General features: G+C 40.4%; 1 non-coding gene across 1 annotated transcript; it reads right to left on the bottom strand.

Annotated features, from left to right (window-relative positions):
• Positions 1–16284: 16284 nt before the first annotated feature.
• Positions 16285–16391, bottom strand: LOC141624593 (small nucleolar RNA R71). The gene has a single exon (XR_012534403.1). It is a non-coding gene; the product is annotated as a small nucleolar RNA R71 (small nucleolar RNA).
• Between the last annotated feature and the right edge of the window lie 877 nt (positions 16392–17268).

Raw genomic sequence — 17268 nt, 5'->3', positions numbered from 1 at the left:
ATAGTAACACCTTTGAACCGTTAATTTCATATGTTGGAAGTCGTGTTTGATGTTTTATAAGCGTATTTGTCACAATTAGTGAAGCGGTAATAGTTGCTTGTTACTTTAATGTTGCATACGACCTATTACGAGCTATTTATTGGAGTTATAACTTCTTGTACACTTGTGCATACCATATTAACATGTGTTGTCGACGGTGACTATACATTCTGGAGGTTTGTGTATGAATTCTAATTTAACGAGTATATAGTTAGTGAGTAATGTCCATAACAAATAACATGGTTTTCTTCAATGTTATGAGGCAAATAATAGGTAATATGTGTTGTAATTTTGGTGGTGAACTTCGGGGACGAAGTTCCTTTTTAGAGGGGAAGAGTAATGTCGCGAAAATTATCGCGAAATAAAAGGCTGATATCGAAATTATGTTTTGTTTGCCTATAATGTTTTGTTGTTTAATTGCAAAATTTTCTAGTACCATTGGTTACTTTACTTGTATGAGGTGCATTTGGTTATCTCGGTTTGTGGAGTAATTCATGCGTTGAAGTGAAAATGATAGAATGAATTGTAAAGGACCGTCATAAAGAGTCTTATCTCGGCGCGATGCGTCGTAATTGAATGAATTGAGTAACACGGTAGTGTTAATTGTGCAGTATGAGGTTGATATGAGATACGTTTCGGGTTGATAAATTGTTGTCACGTGATGAGCGATGGTTGTTTGTGTTGGCTCATATGGCAAAGTCGATGTTTGATACATAGTCATTAGTAGGAATTGATGCATACATGTAGAGTGACAATTAATGGTGATAATGCTTGCATGATAGTGGTAAGAGTCGATAGGTATAAAGTGTAGACGGTGATGATGATGACATGGGGGGGGGGGGGGGATGGTATTTCCAAGGAGTAATGGTTTGAGCGGGAAGATGGGTGAGGTCGTGTTGTTTCCGTATCTTGAGCGGGAGATAGGTGAGTTGAACTTCGGGGACGAAGTTCTTTTTAAGGGGGGGAAGACTGTAATACCCGCCCTTTTAGAGACCCTTTGACCAATGTTGACTGACCTTGGGAGCGGGATTAGTCTTAGAATTACGTGCTAAAACCATCTTGGATTGCGTGTCATGAGTGGTACTCGATAGAGTAGAGGCTACTCGATCGAGTAGCTAGGTTACTCGATCGAGTAGGGGGTCACTCGATCGAGTATGTTGGGTACTCGATCGAGTACCGAGTTTTCAGCGAGGGTTTTATATCGCGTTTTGTTAAATCCGCAAATCACTTCCGCCACTTTCCTCCTATCCTTCAGTCGCCTCTTTCCTTTCCCTTCACCTCAAAACCTCCATGGAAGCCTTTTGAAGATCCTTGTACCTTAGGAGAGCGTCACTTGTGTCGGGTAGCGGTCTTTTGCTGAGTTTTCCCCCTATAGGTATGTCATAATCATCATCCGTGTCCTTGTTCTTTGCAATTAGGGTTTGCTTGGTAGTAATAGATGATTGTGTTGTGCTTATAGGCTTTGCTTGATTGCTGGATATGTCATGTGTTGGCATGGATTGGTTGCAGTTGCTTAAAGGTAGGTTCGCCTACTCGGTTTCTGTAGATGGTCTAGTATGTCGGTCGTTGTGGTTATATTGTGATTGCTTAGTATCGTAGTTGTATTGTGTCGGCTGTGGTCGTGATTGTGGTTGTTGTCTCTGGTTTTCGAGATGCGTCTCGGCTGAGTGGGGTCACTTGCAGGAGTGACTTCACGCCCTAGTTTCGCCCTCCGTGGAACCCGCCACGGGAGGGGATGTGCACATTAATGGACAGGGTTATCGCTCGTTATGAGGAGCGGGGATTTGGTGGGAACGGCTGCGGTCCCCCACTGGCAGGACTGGTCCAGTGGACAGTCAGTAACAGAGTTGGTTGAGTTGCCGTGATTGTGTTTGAGACTGATAGCATTGTTTGTATTGATGATTGTAGTTGCCATCGTCATATCTTATCTCAGTACTGACCTTGTGTGGTTGTTTGTTTGTTATGTGTCTGCCGTGATCCCTTATGGTGAGCGGTCGGTCTTAGCAGGTGTTGATGTTGTTGATAGCTGGAGTCCGGGCAGGGATGAGTCTTCACGAGATTTGATAGCAGTAGCGAGTAGCCTTCGAGTTGTACCTTTTATATCGTTTGTTGTGTAAATCACTTGTAATACAATGTAATAGTTCTCTTATCGACATTTGATCATTACTATCCTCGGGCAACCGAGATGGTAACGCCTTTATATGCTAAGGAAGGCCCAGTTAAGGCGCCTCTGAATATGGGGGTGTTACAGTTATGCCGTACTTGGTGAGTACAAGGTTAGGGATGGGAGAACTTAAATGCACCAATATCACACTCCAAATGGCCGATAGATCGACAAAGACACCATTAGGGATATGGGAAGATGTTCCCGTAAGAGTTGGGAAATTTTTCATCCAGGTGGACTTTGTCATTGTTGACATGGAAGAAGACACCAATATTCGAATCATTCTAGGTAGACCTTTGTTACACACCGCGGGTGCGGTGATAGATGTGAAGCATGGAGAGCTCACTCTAGAAGTGGGAGATGAAAGCATAACTTTCAATCTTGACAAGACCATGAGATCTCCCCGTTTGCATGAACCATGTTTTATGGTTGATCATTATAGCCGGAAGGATGATAGGAAGAAGTCGGAATTCCAAAGGAAGAAGAAAGTCGATGATGCTCCATCAAAAGAGCAAGGAAATTGTAACAAAGAGAGCTTGAAAAGCTAACTAAAGTCAAGCAATGAAGAAGAGGGCCTCATTGGCCAAAACAAGAAAGTGGGAGAGTTGTCTCTATCAACTCAAGAGATTTTTAATGATCAAGTAGACGAAGTTTGTGGTCTATGGGACGATGAGTTTGAAGGGATTTTCAATCCCTACATTGGTAATGCTATCGATCAAGACCAACATGAAGGACAACAAGTGAAAAGATCTTTTGAGGATCTTTATCATGACAATGAACATGCTTTTGACTACTTCTTCAAGGTGTTGAGTAACATCAACAACACCTTGGACATGCCCCCATGACATCTCTCTAAGGATGAGAGTTTGGTGGAGTCCTCTCCAAACCACCATTTGTAAATATTTCTAACTCCCTAACTTGCATTTTAATTCTTACATTGCATTTTTGTCATTTTTGGATTTTTATGCCTTGATCAAGATATTTATCATTTTTTTTAGAGAAGTGAGGGAGGGACTAATGATTTTATTGATGTGTAGTGCTTTAGCTTAGTGTGGGGATAGTAATTGCCTAGGATATTCATGCCTTCGTAGTGACCCTACAATGAAGAACACGGGATTTGAAGAATGAAAATGACACGGGATATGCAAGTGCATGGATGGACCAGAATCCGGGTAGACCAGGTGGAATCCGAGCGTCCTTATGGGTAATCCGCTCGTCTTATGGGAATCCGAGCGCCTGTGGAAGAATCCGTCCGTCCAAATGAGCTGCAAAATCAAAAATTTTGGTCTGTTAGAGAATCCGAGCGTCCCAGCTGAGAAGACGCTCGTCTGAAAGAATCCGCTCGTCTTTGCAGAAAGACGCTCGTCTTTTGCGGTCAGATTATGAAAATTATTGTAATGAGAATCCGCTTGTCTTTAAGGGAATCCGCTCATCCTGAATTGTAGAATCCGCTCGTCTTCACTGAAAGACGCTCGTCTTTAGGCGAGATTTCCTGAAGCCAAATTAAGCAGAATCCGAGCGTCCCGACAGGAATCCGCTCGTCTTCCCCCTGCAGTTTTGAAATTTTCGGGTGTTTTAATACCCCTTCCCACATTCATTCAAACATTCAAACACTACCCAAAAACCCCCAGAACCCCCATCCTCTCCATCACCAAGAACAAAATTTCCTCAACCAAATTCAACAAAATCAAATCCAAACATCCTTACAACAAAAATTAATCACTCCTTTTGCAACAATAATCAATCCAAGCACCAAAAATCTTCAACCTTTGAGTCGATTTTTGAAATACAAAGGCAAATCCTTTCATCTTAAAATCGATTTGGGTATAATTGGAAATTGAAGATTTTCAACCTTTTCTTGGTATAATCATCAATGGCAAGAAGAAAAGGAGCAACAAAGGCACTCAAGGCAAAGGCACTCTCAAAAAGGCAACAATGCCTTCACGCAAAGAAAGCTTCAATGGCTATGCTGGTTGCTAATGCAAACTTGGAAGTTCAACAACAACAAAATCCTCCCTTGGAAGCAACAACATCAACAACTCCGGAAATCGCTCAATTATCAAACTATCCGGAGGTAATTTTCATTTCTAACTCCCATAGGGATACATTTGCCAAGTATGCTAAGAAAGCCATTTTGCCCACCAAATTCATATGTGAAGATGCCTTGAACAAATTGGGTGTCCTTGAACAAACAAAAGCCTTCTTTGAAGCCATGGGGTTGGGAAAATTGTTCACTACAAGAGAATTGACATACCCCTCCCTTACCTTGGAATTCTTAAGTTCATTGAAAGTGACTAAGGTAGAGACTAGAACATACATCGAGTTTTGCCTTGCCAATGTGAATAGGCGCATCACCTTTGATGTTTTGAGTAAAGCATTAGGCCTTAGTGATACACCATATTATCATAAGATGCCCGAAAAGTATGACCCCGCTCCTCTTTGGGAGGCAATTTCCGGGAAGAAATTTGTGAGCTTTCATGCTTGTCGCGCTCTATTAGTCCACCATCCGGGCATTAGAGTGTGGCACAAGGTCATCGGGAATACTATAATTGCAAGAAAAGACACTAATCATTTTACCAAACTAGATTGTGTTCTACTTGAGTCGGCCTTAAATGTCGGAAGGGAATTCACTAAGCCTTACAATGCTCTAACGCTTTTGGTTGAAAGATGGCTCAATGTTGATTGTGGTAAGGAAGGCACCGCTTTTATCGTAAATGGAGGTCTAGTTACTCTCTTGGCCAAGCACTTTGACGCAAATTTCAAGAAGGATAACACCTATGTGGCGATCAAAGGGGGTCATCTCATTGACATGGACGCCATGATTCACAAGTACAAGTGGGTCAAGCATAACTCTCTTGACACCAACTATGGGTAGCTAACCAATGATGCTAGATCTTTCACTTTGCCTACCAAGATATGCCGCTTGAGTGCCCATCGAACAAACTACCTACTTCCACTCTCAAAGGACGCAGAGTACATCATCCGTCAACAAAGGGGCGAAATTGAAGAGCCCTCCTCCTCCATTGTCACACCACCCTATCCATTCAAATATCGAGAGTTCAAACCCGAAGATGTTGAAGTGAGCAATGACTACATGACTCTCCTCATGAGAGAGATTCACAAAAAATCTTATAATGATCGAGTAGATGCATACTTGGCCCAATATCCACCCCTTCTTCATTTAGCTAGGCAAGGACTACTTGATCCTTCATGTCCTTTACCTAGTTGGGCGGATAGGGAAGTCTTCTTTCCAAGCACATCTAGGGGTGAAAGACCGGGTTAAGATGAGAATGTCGATGATGAGGTTGATGATAATGAGGGCGTTGATGAAAAGGTAGATGATGAGTAAGAAGAGGCTAATGAAGATGATGAAGGAAGTGAGCAAGGAAGTGAAGAGGGAAGTGGAGATGAGTCCGTTTCTATGGAGGAAAATGATGACAATGATGATTTGATGGAGGACTAGAAAACTTTGGAGGCTCCTACCCTCTTGAGGTTTGTCCACTTCTTTCTTTTATTTCTTTATTTTTATCTTGATCATAGTTGGAGAGTCCTAGCAACATAGAGGACTAACACCTCGGCCACATTGAGGTGTTATTTTATTATTCCCATTTGAAAAATCCAAAATGACAACATTTAGTTTCATGCATTGCATCTTGTGTGCATGAACTACCCCAAAATTTAAGACATTAGAAATAATGTATATCTCGGTTTGGGGAAGTACATGCATACGCAATGGGAGGTAATCTAAATTACGCTCTTCGTCATAAACAAAAACCCATGCATCATGTAGTGTAGCTTAGTATAGCTTGCATTTAGTATAGAAATCATGCATCATACTTGCATAATTTCCTATCATATTGTCCATTGAGGACAATGCCCATATTAATATGGGGATGGGAAATTCTAACTTAACTTTTATTAAAAATCAAAAAAAAAAATCAAAAAAATTGAAAAATTGAAAAACCAAAAACAAGTTCATTTCCTTTGTAGTGTAGTCTTGTATATATTGTTGTATATATTGTGTTTGTTCTATCCTTGTTCACATTGATCGACTACGCCACATCCGAGACATGAGGATATTGAAGACCGCATGGTATGATCTTTCCAATCTCTTTTTTCCTCTTTATGTTAATGACTATGTAGCTTTATTTTGATTGATGCTGTATAAACAATGTGAATTTAGGGCTTCATTTAGATTATTTGGCATATTAGTTGGTAGAATCATATGCATTAGGATGTATAAATGTTAGTTGCATCATGGCATGTAGTTTGCATGTTAGAAAAATTTTGCGAAACCGTCTACTTGGGAAGGTTGACAAGTGTATATAGGCCCTAGTATATGCTTTTTCTTCTTAAGATATTGTTTGTTAGAATACTTGTAAAACACCCTAGGATGTGTCATGCTAGTATCCTTTGACCCATGGATTAAGGCCTAGTCAAGAGTACCTTGTGGTGTGATAACTCCTTGGCTACCGTTTATTCCAAGGTGACCCTTGAAACCACGCATCCATCATTCATGTTCTACCACATTTTTGTCATCAAAGGAAATGGGCACAAAAAGAAATTGATTTGAGTTCAATGAAATGAAAAGTGAAAGAAAGTTTGCAAAATGCATCAAATGAAAAGAGGAGCAAAAATAGACTCCTAAAGCTTCAAATATAAGGCACCCTCACTATATATGGGGTGACTTTGAAAATGTTCAAAAGAAATGCAAAAGGTTGAAAAGTTGTCAAGTATTGAAATGCCAAACATCAAAAGAAATGGTAAAAGAAAGTGTTCTCAAATGTTATATGCCACAAGAAATTGGGGGGAAAAACAACAACAAAAGCAAACTTCCAAAATGAAACTCAAATACTATCGATCCTTTTATCAATTGTATCCATTTTTGTGCATGGTAGAGAGGGGACGACCCTTCTTCTTGTCTAGGCAAGAAGGTGAATTCCGCGATCCTCTAGTGTTTCTAACACCATAGGGAGTCTATTCTTGACAAAAGCATTTAATGATTGAGGACAAAGGTACCCTAGCTTGACACAACTTGGAGGTGATTTATTGGTATCCTTCTAGGCTTACTAGTTTGAAGAAATTGTATCTATGAAGGAGTGTGTACCCTTGAATTGCTTCCCTTTAGATAATTTCCGCCACTTAGATGAGGAAAGTGGCTATTCTTTTGTAGATGCATCCATTACTTGATTTTATGAGCTTTAATGCTTGGATGTGTCGCCATTTTAGCAAGACCCACCTTGCCTTGCAAGAAGGCATCCTATCTCATGGTTGTCTTGTTGTGAGTTCATGGGACGGAGTGAGACCCGCTAATTGTCTCATATCGGCTATGCTATTAGGTTAGTTTAAATAACGGTCCTAGTCTTTGTCACCTCTTTACTCGTGACGAGCAAAGGTTCGGTTGGGGGATATTTGATGTGACCATAATTTGAGCATATTTAGTCCCCGAATTAGCCTTGTTCCCATGCTTTTTAGTGCATATTTGGGTCATTTATTGTCTTTAGTCCTTTTTTTTGAATATTCCTTGAGGTTTTGATCCCTTGGTAGGAAAGGAGTGAAACCTTGCATTTTCATGGCAAAATGGAGCTAAATTGATTGAATTCAATGACCAAGCATCAAAGAGAAGACAAGACTTGAAGGCCTTTGTACATACTATAGTAGATGGACAATGATGAGAAAAGATCCTTGCATCCCCGAGGAAATCCTCAAGGATTTTATGAAGAGAAAGGAACAAAAGAAGAAAGGAAGAAGCTGACAGAGAATCCGAGCGGATTGCCCACAATCCGCCCGTCCAAGACAAGCAATCCGAGCATCTTCCTCAGTTGGACGCTCGTCCAGAACCACCACAATCCGCCCGTCCACCCCAAGAATCCGCTCGTCCAAAAGACCCACAATCCGCCCGTCCCGTGCCTTGGACGCTCGGATTGTGTGACAGCTAATCCGTCTTCTACTTGTTCAATGAAGCATGCACATATTTTTCAAAGACCGGCGAAAAGGAGACCGGAGTCTCTCTTGAGACCGGCGATTCCTCAAGGACTTAATCGTTATTTAAGCCCTTAGTAAACCCTAATTTATGTACCTAATCCCCACTATAAATACCCTATTAGTCTAATTAGGTTATCATGTTCTTCTTAGCAATCTCTAGTGTAGTTTATATCAATCAAATCTCTCTTTAATCTTGTAATCAACTTTTAATCAAGTCTTAATACAAATCTCATTTCATTAATCTCTCTTTTGTTCATCTTTCATTTTGGGTAATTGAAGATTATTTGGGTTATTATTGGGAGATTGACAACCTTCCAATCAATCATCAAGTACTTCTATTAATCTTTGCTTTATTATTGGAATCATTAGTAGGTATAATCCTCTTAATCCCTTTTTAATTATTGTTAATCTTCTTCATTTATTCATCATGTTTTACTTTGTTGGTATGATTGACAACCTTGCTAGCATGTTCAACATGATAATGAGTGAGTAGTTTCCTTAGCTAGGGTTAATGGGTAATTAGGGAAAACCAACATGGGGGATGATTCATGTTTAAATTAATATGTTTTCATAGTTTATTTGCTTGCTTGTTGTGATCTCAACTTATGCACATGTTATGTTTCATGAAATGCGAGCCTATGAATCCTTGCATTTTTTACCCATCACCTATCTTTTCAATGAGACTTGTAAGACATAAACCAACTTGAGTCTCATTAGTCCATGCATATAGTTGAGTAGGGAAGATTAAGTCGACTTATAGGTGTTGTACAATCTAATCGATTCGGCCCTGGGACCCAAACTTTCCTAGGATTGTAAGATATAAACCAACTCGATCCATCACAACAATAATTGCTTGCTTATAATTTGAGAATATGTTTGTATGATCAATTCACATGAATCCCCTATGACTTCATGACACCCTAGTGCCTTTTATCAATTGTTTACACCCCTTTTAATTATCTTCCTTGTTTACTTTCATTGCTATTTAGTTTAGTGATCTTCTACTTCAAACCCCAAATTGTGACACCCCTAGACACCACTAGTTGCAATTGAAAATCTCATCTCAATTCCCGTCCCTTGGGATCTGACCTTTACTTGCCTCTTACTAATTGTAGAGTTGTTTGTGGATTTATAAATTGTGTTTTGGTCTAGGTGCTCCTAACGACAAGTACCAAAAACTAAACCTCTCAAGAGAGTCCAACCAGCTGTGTCCCTTCGAAGAGGCGCAGCAGGTGCTGCGCCTGTTCCCCACTGCATCTGTCCTGGCGGATTTTAGGAAACAACTTTTAGTATTAATAGAGACGTTGAGAGAGGGAGGTTTTATTCACATAATTCTTCCTTCTTTTGTTCGTCTTATTACATAAAGCTCTCAAAATAAGCATACATCATGAATACTATCGAAATTCGTCTAAAAGAGTGGACAAATGAGTTTTCTAGTGTGGAGAAATACGACATGTGTGCTTATAATTTTGGATCGCTATTGACTTTGAAGCTGGTCAAGGTAGTCAAACCATTCCTAGATGCTTATCTTGATTATTGGGACCCGGATTATCACGTATTCGCCTTCCCCAGAGGCGACATTTACCCATTTCCCGAAGAAAATGCTGCGATTGCTGGTAGAGACCCGGAACATTTGCCTGTTATACCTTCTACTTCCAAGGGGTATAAGAACAAGTTTAGGGACTTGCTTGGGTTGACAAGAGCTGATGTGGACCGTCTAGTGACTTCTAAAGGAGTGCGAATGTTGGATTTCATCGACCGATTCATCAATAGGGCAGATCCCACTATCTCTTATGTTGCAAAGCGAAGGGCATTCGGGTTTTGCCTATTACATGTATATGTCCTTCAAGGGCATGTTGATGAGGATTTGAGAGGTGACCCTCGTTATTTGAGCTTGATTGAGCAAATGGAGCAGCGCAGGAGCCCAGCTTGCCTGTGTTTAGGAGAGATCCTATTGGGTTTAAATAACAGGAAAGCCAATCGTGACCTTCCTTATCTGGGGGGTCCCATTATTTTGCAGGTGAAAGAATTTTTTTTCTTTTTTCTTTTTTTCTTTTTATTTTTTTTTGTTTGTTTTTTTTGTTTGTTTTTATTTTTTGATTTCGTTCCTGCTCTTGGTAGGTCTGGGTTATGGAGCGTCTTCGATTGATCGAGCCCCCAGTTAATGTTCCTGCTTATCATGCTCGCTCAATTGCAATGAGGACTAGGCTCTACATGGTGGACTTCACTCGAGTCTGCAACTACTAGGAAAACAAATTGAAGAGTGATGACGGCCCCTTAATTAGATGGATCATACCATGGTGGAATTTTAAATCTGTTACTGGAGTATCTTCCATGGATCTTACTAGATCTGTTCGCAATCCCGGCTTGGAGTTTATTATATGCATCTTCCCGGAGAGGTTGATGAGACAGGTCGGATTGAAGCAGATGATTCCGAAGCTTGACACGATCCCGCAGACTGCCGTGGCGCTTAGAACTGAGAGTCGAAGAGAATGGGCCATCAAATGGGCTCAAAGAAATGTATGGTTCTTGAACTCTTCTGTTAGTGCTCTATGGGTGTCAGATTCCTATTTGCGGTGGAGCAAGCTACTACTCCAGAGGAGCGCGAGAGATTGAGAAAGCGCGAGCCTGTTGACAACAAGGTTCGCAAGGTGGAAAAGGAGAAAGAGTAGCATCTGACTGAGGGAAAGGAAGAAGCCGGATTCTGAGTTGTTCATCTTTGGAAGAAACCGAAGACTTCTCCTGGCGTCGAGATGGTGGTTGACAAGAATGGCAAAGCAAGACCACGAGAGAGACCGTTGGTGATTAGGTCTGAAGTGGCGCAAGAGCGTCCGGCTCGAGGTCGGGATAAGAAATTTGACAAAAATGACAAAGGCAAAGGGAAAATGGAAGAGTAGCCTAAGTCTTTATTATTATTTATTATTATTATTATTGTAAGAAGAAGTTGGGGTTTTTAGAATCCTAGCCATTATTTTTATTATATAACGTACTATTATTATTATTATTATTAGAAATGAAATAAAAGAGGTTAATTGGTTATGAAACCGTCGTGATTTTCTTTTTTATTATTCTTGTCGAATTTCAAATGCAATTGCAAATGTCCTTCTATTTACATTTAAAATAATTAAATGGGTTGTATCCCGTGAAGGATTGCCTACGTATTCATTTAAAAAAATGAAATCAAACCCTTGCGTGTAGTTCAAATAAATGTAAAAGAATAATTGTTCTAAGCAAGAGCTTGTAATGAACTTAGAAAATAAGCATGAGCTTTTACTTACTCCTAAAATGTAATTCAGTTTATTTGATGATATGAGGATGACAAATTGTCAAAATGCAAGAGCAAGATGACATTAGCTTAATTCAGCTTGGGCAGGGGCCATTTATTTCGTGCCGCAAGAGCGACACGTGAGGTTACGCGAGGCGCATTTTTTTTAAGGCATAGTAACGTTTCAGTTGGTCGAGGTTCGTCGGGTTGGCAAATTCGTTCCCATCTAGGTCTGTGATTCTAACCGCACCCCCTGGAAGTATGGACTTGACTAGAAATGACCCGGCCCAATTGGGTTTGAATTTTCCTCGTGGATCGACAAGTAAAAGAGCTCTAATTGATTTGAGGACCAAGTCTCCTTCTTTTATACTCCTTGGATTAACCCTTTTGTTGAAGGCTCGTTTGATACGTGCTTGGTATGTTTGCACATTATCTAATGCATGTAAGCTTCGTTCATCCAGGAGGATGAGTTCTTCAAATCTATCCCTCTTCCACTCGGCTTCTGGGATTTGACTTTCGAGTAAAATACGCAAGGATGGTACTTCTAGCTCGACTGGTTGTACAGCTTCCATGCCGTAGGTCAAATAGAAAGGGGTGGCCCCAGTGGGCGACTTAACAAATGTACGGTATCCCCATAAAGCAAAGGGTATATTGCTTGTCCAATCTCTATAGTTGTCAATCATTTTCTTGAGAATCGTGACAACGTTCTTGTTTGCCGCCTCTACCGCACCATTGGTTTGTGGTCTATATGGCGAGGAGTGGCGATGCTTGATTTTGTACTTGGCTAGCAATTGTTCAGTCTCAGCTTGGAAATGTGATCCATTGTCACTGATGATCTCATGTGGGCAACCATATCGATAGATAATGTTGGTTTGTATGAACTTTGCCACGTTCTTGGCTGTAAGACTGGTGTAGGAAGCTGTTTCTACCCACTTGGTGAAGTAATCGATTGCTACTAGGATGAAACAATGACCTCCCATTCCGGATGGAGTGATCTTGCCGATGATGTCAATTCCCCAAGCAGAAAATGGCCAGGGAGATGTCATGGTGTAAAGCAATGAAGGAAGGACATGTTGTACATTCCTGAAGATTTGGCAATTATGGCAGTGTCTTACATATTTGATGCTTTCGGCTTCTTTGATTAAGGGAAGATCCCGGAGGTCCTCGCTATGTGTCCATATCCCGCTGATTACCTCCTCTTTTAGGGAGATAAGATGTGAGCAATCTAAGGTATATTCGTCACTTGTAATCATCAGAACTCCAAGAGGATTCTGAGTATTGTTAGGCTTACCTTCATGCCGTATTGGTAGGCGACCGTCTTCGATCATGTCTCGAAGTATATGTTTTAGCTTGTAACATTTTTCTGTATCGTGTCCATTACCTCTATGATATTCGCAGTATGAACTTTCGTCCCAGAACTAGGACTTCTTTTCTGGATCAGGTGTAGGACCTATGGGTTGGAGCTTACCCTGTTTCATCAATCTCTTCAAAGCATTAGAGTATGTATCGCTAATGTTCGTGAATTTCCTTTGTGGGTTATTCTTCTTTGACGATTCAAGAAGGTTAACCTCATCAGTCTTGCTAGTAGAGCCATAGGAACGACTTGTTGAGCCTTGATATCCACGACCTATCGTTTTGGACAAGAGTCCTTTACGGATGTCATCTTCAATTCTTGTCCCTTGTACAGTTAAATCTTTGAAGGTCTTAATGTTTTGGTATCTCAAGTGACTTGCATAAATGGGCTTCAAGTTGTCTACGAATTTTTCCATGAATGTAGCTTCATCTGGACGTTCGACAAGTTGGGTACTAGTCTTCCTCCACCTACTTAGGAAGTCGGTGAAACCTTCTTTCTCATTTTGGGTAAGAACCTCTAAAGTACACGTATTGTTTAGCGAACTCGGTCGCGGTCTCATCCCAGGTGGCAATCTTCTTGTGCTCTAATGACTAGAACCAATGCTTAGGGATGGTGTCAAGAGATGAAGAAAAGATCCTTAAGAACATCTCGGGTTTGATGCCTTTCATAGACATGTAATATTTGAAACCACGAATATGGTTTAAAGGGTTTTCATGTCCCTTGAACTTTGGGATATCAGTCATGTTGAAGTTGGTTGGCAATTTGGTGCTCACGGCCTCATACTTGCGATTGTTCTCTCTATAAATATCATCTCCTTTGAGGTATATCAATTGTTCCTCCAAGTATTAGAATCGCTTCTCGGCTTCAATAAGACCTACTGGAGGTTTGGTTTCTGGTTGTCCAACATAAGGTGGAAGGTTGTCATTCACACATTGGCTGGGAATGTAATCTTCTACAGGAGGTAGTCTAGTTTCTACCGCAACAATTCGGTTCTCGATGGCATTAAGGCGTTCATGATGCGACCATAATTGGCGCATATTTAGCCCCCGAATTACCATTGTTTCTATGCTTTTTAGTGCCTATTTGGGTCATTTCTTATCTTTAGTTCTTTATTTTGCATATTCTTTGAGATTTTGATCCCTTGGTAGGAAAGGAGTAAGAATCTTGCATTTTCATGGCAAAACAAGGCTAAATTGATCATATTCAATGACCAAGCATCAAGGAGAGACAAGACTAGAAGGCCTTTGTACATAGCATAGTAGAAGAGCATTGTTGAGAAAAGGATCCTTGAGTCCCCAAGGAAATCCCCAAGGAATTCATGAAGAAAAGGGAAGAAAAAGAAGAAGGAAAGCTGCTGAACTACAATCCGAACGGATTGTAGGGAATCCGTCCGTCCTCCCCAATCCGAGCGTCCTCACCAGGAATCCGCTCGGATTCCCCATGCCCAGTCCGAGCGTCTTGTTCCTTGATCCGCTCGGATCGTCCATCCCAGATCCGGCCGTCCCGACTCCCAGCCCGCACGGATCACAAAGACACATAGATTTCGTTCTTCAAGCTACGAAATGGAGAAGCCCTTCTCTCGGATAATCCCGGAGGCTCCTTGCTCAACTTAAAAAGTGTAATTACTAGTTTAGCCCTTAGTTAACCCTAATGCATCCTCCCTAATTTTCACTATAAATACCCCATTAGTCTAATTAGAGGAGCATGTTCTTCTTATCAATAATTAGAGTAGTTAATATCAATCAAATCTCTCTTCAATATTGTAATCAAATATTAATCAAGTTTTAATCCAAGTTCTAGTTCTTTAATCTCTCTCTTGTTCTTCATTTATTTTGGGTAATTAGAAGATTATTGGGTTTATTGGGAGATTGACAACCTTCCATCAATCATCAAGTTCTTCTATTATTCTTGCTTTATTATTGGAATCATTAGTAGGTATAATCTCTTAATCCCTTTTTAATTATTGCTAATTACTTTCATTTATTCATCATGTTTCATTATGTTAGTATGATTGACAACCTTTCTAGCATGATCAATATGATAATGAGTGAGTAGTCTCTTAGCTAGGGTTTAATGGGTTATTAGGGGAAACCAACATGGGGAATGATTCATGCTTAAATTAATATGCTTTCATATCTTATTTGCTTGCTTGTTTTGATCTTAATACATGCACATGTTATATTTGATGAAATGCTAAGCCTATGAATCCTTGCATTTACTATCATCTTCTATGCTTTCAACTTGACTTGTAAGACATAACCCAACTCGAGTCTTGTTAGACCATGCATGTGTTAAGTAGGGAAGATTAAGTCGACTTGTAGGTGTTGTACAATCCAAGAGATTCGGCTCCGGGACCCAAACTTTCCTAGGATTGTAAGAGATAACCCAACTCAATCCATCACAACAATAATTGCTTGCTTATAATTTGAGAACATGTTTGTATGATCATATCCCATGATTCCCCTATGAACCCATGACACCCTAGTGCTTTTAATCAATTGTTTACACCCTTATTTCATTTACCTTGTTAGTTTAATTTTCATTGCTATTTTAGTTTAGTGACCTTCTACATCAACCCAATTTGTGACACCCCTAGACACCGCTAGTTACAATAGAATCTTCATTTCAATACCCGTCCCTTGGGATCCGACCTTTACTTGCCTCTTTACTAATTGTAGAGTTGTTTGTGAAGTATAAATTGTGTTTTGTATCGACCATTGACCAACGACCACATATGCTTAATTGTGAACACCAAATGGCTCCGATCAAAAATGGCGTCGTTGCCGGGGACGGTGTTTAATTGATTTAAGATTTCTTTTATTGTTTTTAGTTGTGTCTTTTTCACCTTGGGGAAGTAAAACTCCTCAAGGTTTGTTCTAATTGTTTTCTAGTTGTTTGATATTTTGCATGTCTAGAAGGTTACAAAGAGATTTGTTACCTTTTGACCGTGAAATCGAAAGAACCTTGACGAATAATAGGAGACTTGTTAGGAGGAATTTGGGAGGTGTTGGTGAAGTTGTTCAACCCACTAGTGAGTTTGTCAATCCTTTCGCAATAGAAGGAGAAGAGAACCCATTAAACAATACCACACAAAATCCACCTACAATGCCTAAATTCTCGTCACACTCTATACCCACCGAGGAGGATCTACCAAATGGTACTCCTACCCCACAACATCTTACCGGAAACTTTATTGCCAAGTCCGCCTTCATCCAACTAGTTGAGAGGAGCCAATTCGGGGGAATGCCTAGTGAGGACCCTCATTCTTATATGGAAACATTTTGTGATTATTGTGAAGCTATCTCTCAAACGGGCGTGACTCAAGACCAAATAAGATGGGTCTTATTTCCTTTTTCGTTAATCGGCACCGCAAAGCAATGGTTGAAGGGCCTTGATAAGGCCACCCTTGGAATAGATTCTTGGAAGAAGCTAGCTCTAGCTTTCTACAAAAATTTCTACCCACCGGAAAAGACTAATATGCTAAGAGCTCAAATTACGGGTTTTAAGCAAAGGGATGAAGAATCTTTGTATGAAGCTTGGGAGCGGTTCAAGGGTATTTGTCGCTCATGTCCTCACCATGGACTTAGCGAATGGTTTTTAGTGCAACAATTTTGGAATGGTTTATATGAAGATTCAAGGAACATTCTCAATATGGGAACAAATGGAATGTTCACCGAAGTTGATGACAATCAAACATGGAACAAGATTGAGGAAATGGCGGTCCATAATTCACAATATAGTAGGCCTCGCAAGGCTACTAGAGGAGGAAAGTATGAAGTGGACACCGTTACTCAATTGAGTGCTCAACTTAGTGCTCACATTGACACAATCAACTTGAAGTTTGAACAAGCTATGGCTAGACTTGAGGAAAGCTCAAAATCATCAAAGCATCATGTCAATGCCATGACGGCATCCTCATCAATCCCAAGCGGGATATGTGAGAATTGTGGAACCTTGGGTCATGACTCAAGTGAATGTAGGGGAACAACCGAGCAAGTCAATGCTTTCCAAGCTTACAAAAGTGGCACCCCTTATTCAAATTTTTACAATGAAAACACCAAGTTCCATCCAAATCTCTCATACAAGAGCCAAAATGTCCAAAACCCTCAACCAACATACACTCCACCACCCATGAGAAATCAAAATCAAAGACCCTTTTTCAATCAAAACCAAGGCTACCAAAATCAAAATCCATACAATCACCACAATGACCAAAGTTTTGATGTCCAAAAAGCGGTCCTTCAAATGCAAAAAAATCAACAAGAATTTTTCACCCAAATGCAAAAGGATAGCCAAGCAAAGGATACCACCATCAACAACATTCTAGCTCACACCAAGATGTTGGAAACACAATTGACCCAACTAGCATCTTCAAACTCACAAAGACAAAAGGGGCAATTACCACCTCAAGGTAATCCCCCTAGACATGAAACGGTTAGTGCCATTCACTTGAGAAGTGGT

The sequence above is a fragment of the Silene latifolia genome, chromosome 1 (assembly GCF_048544455.1).
Source record: "Silene latifolia isolate original U9 population chromosome 1, ASM4854445v1, whole genome shotgun sequence".
Taxonomy (NCBI): Eukaryota; Viridiplantae; Streptophyta; class Magnoliopsida; order Caryophyllales; family Caryophyllaceae; genus Silene; species Silene latifolia.
Note: the sequence above shows the minus strand (reverse complement) of the source record. Positions and strands in the feature narration are given on the sequence as shown.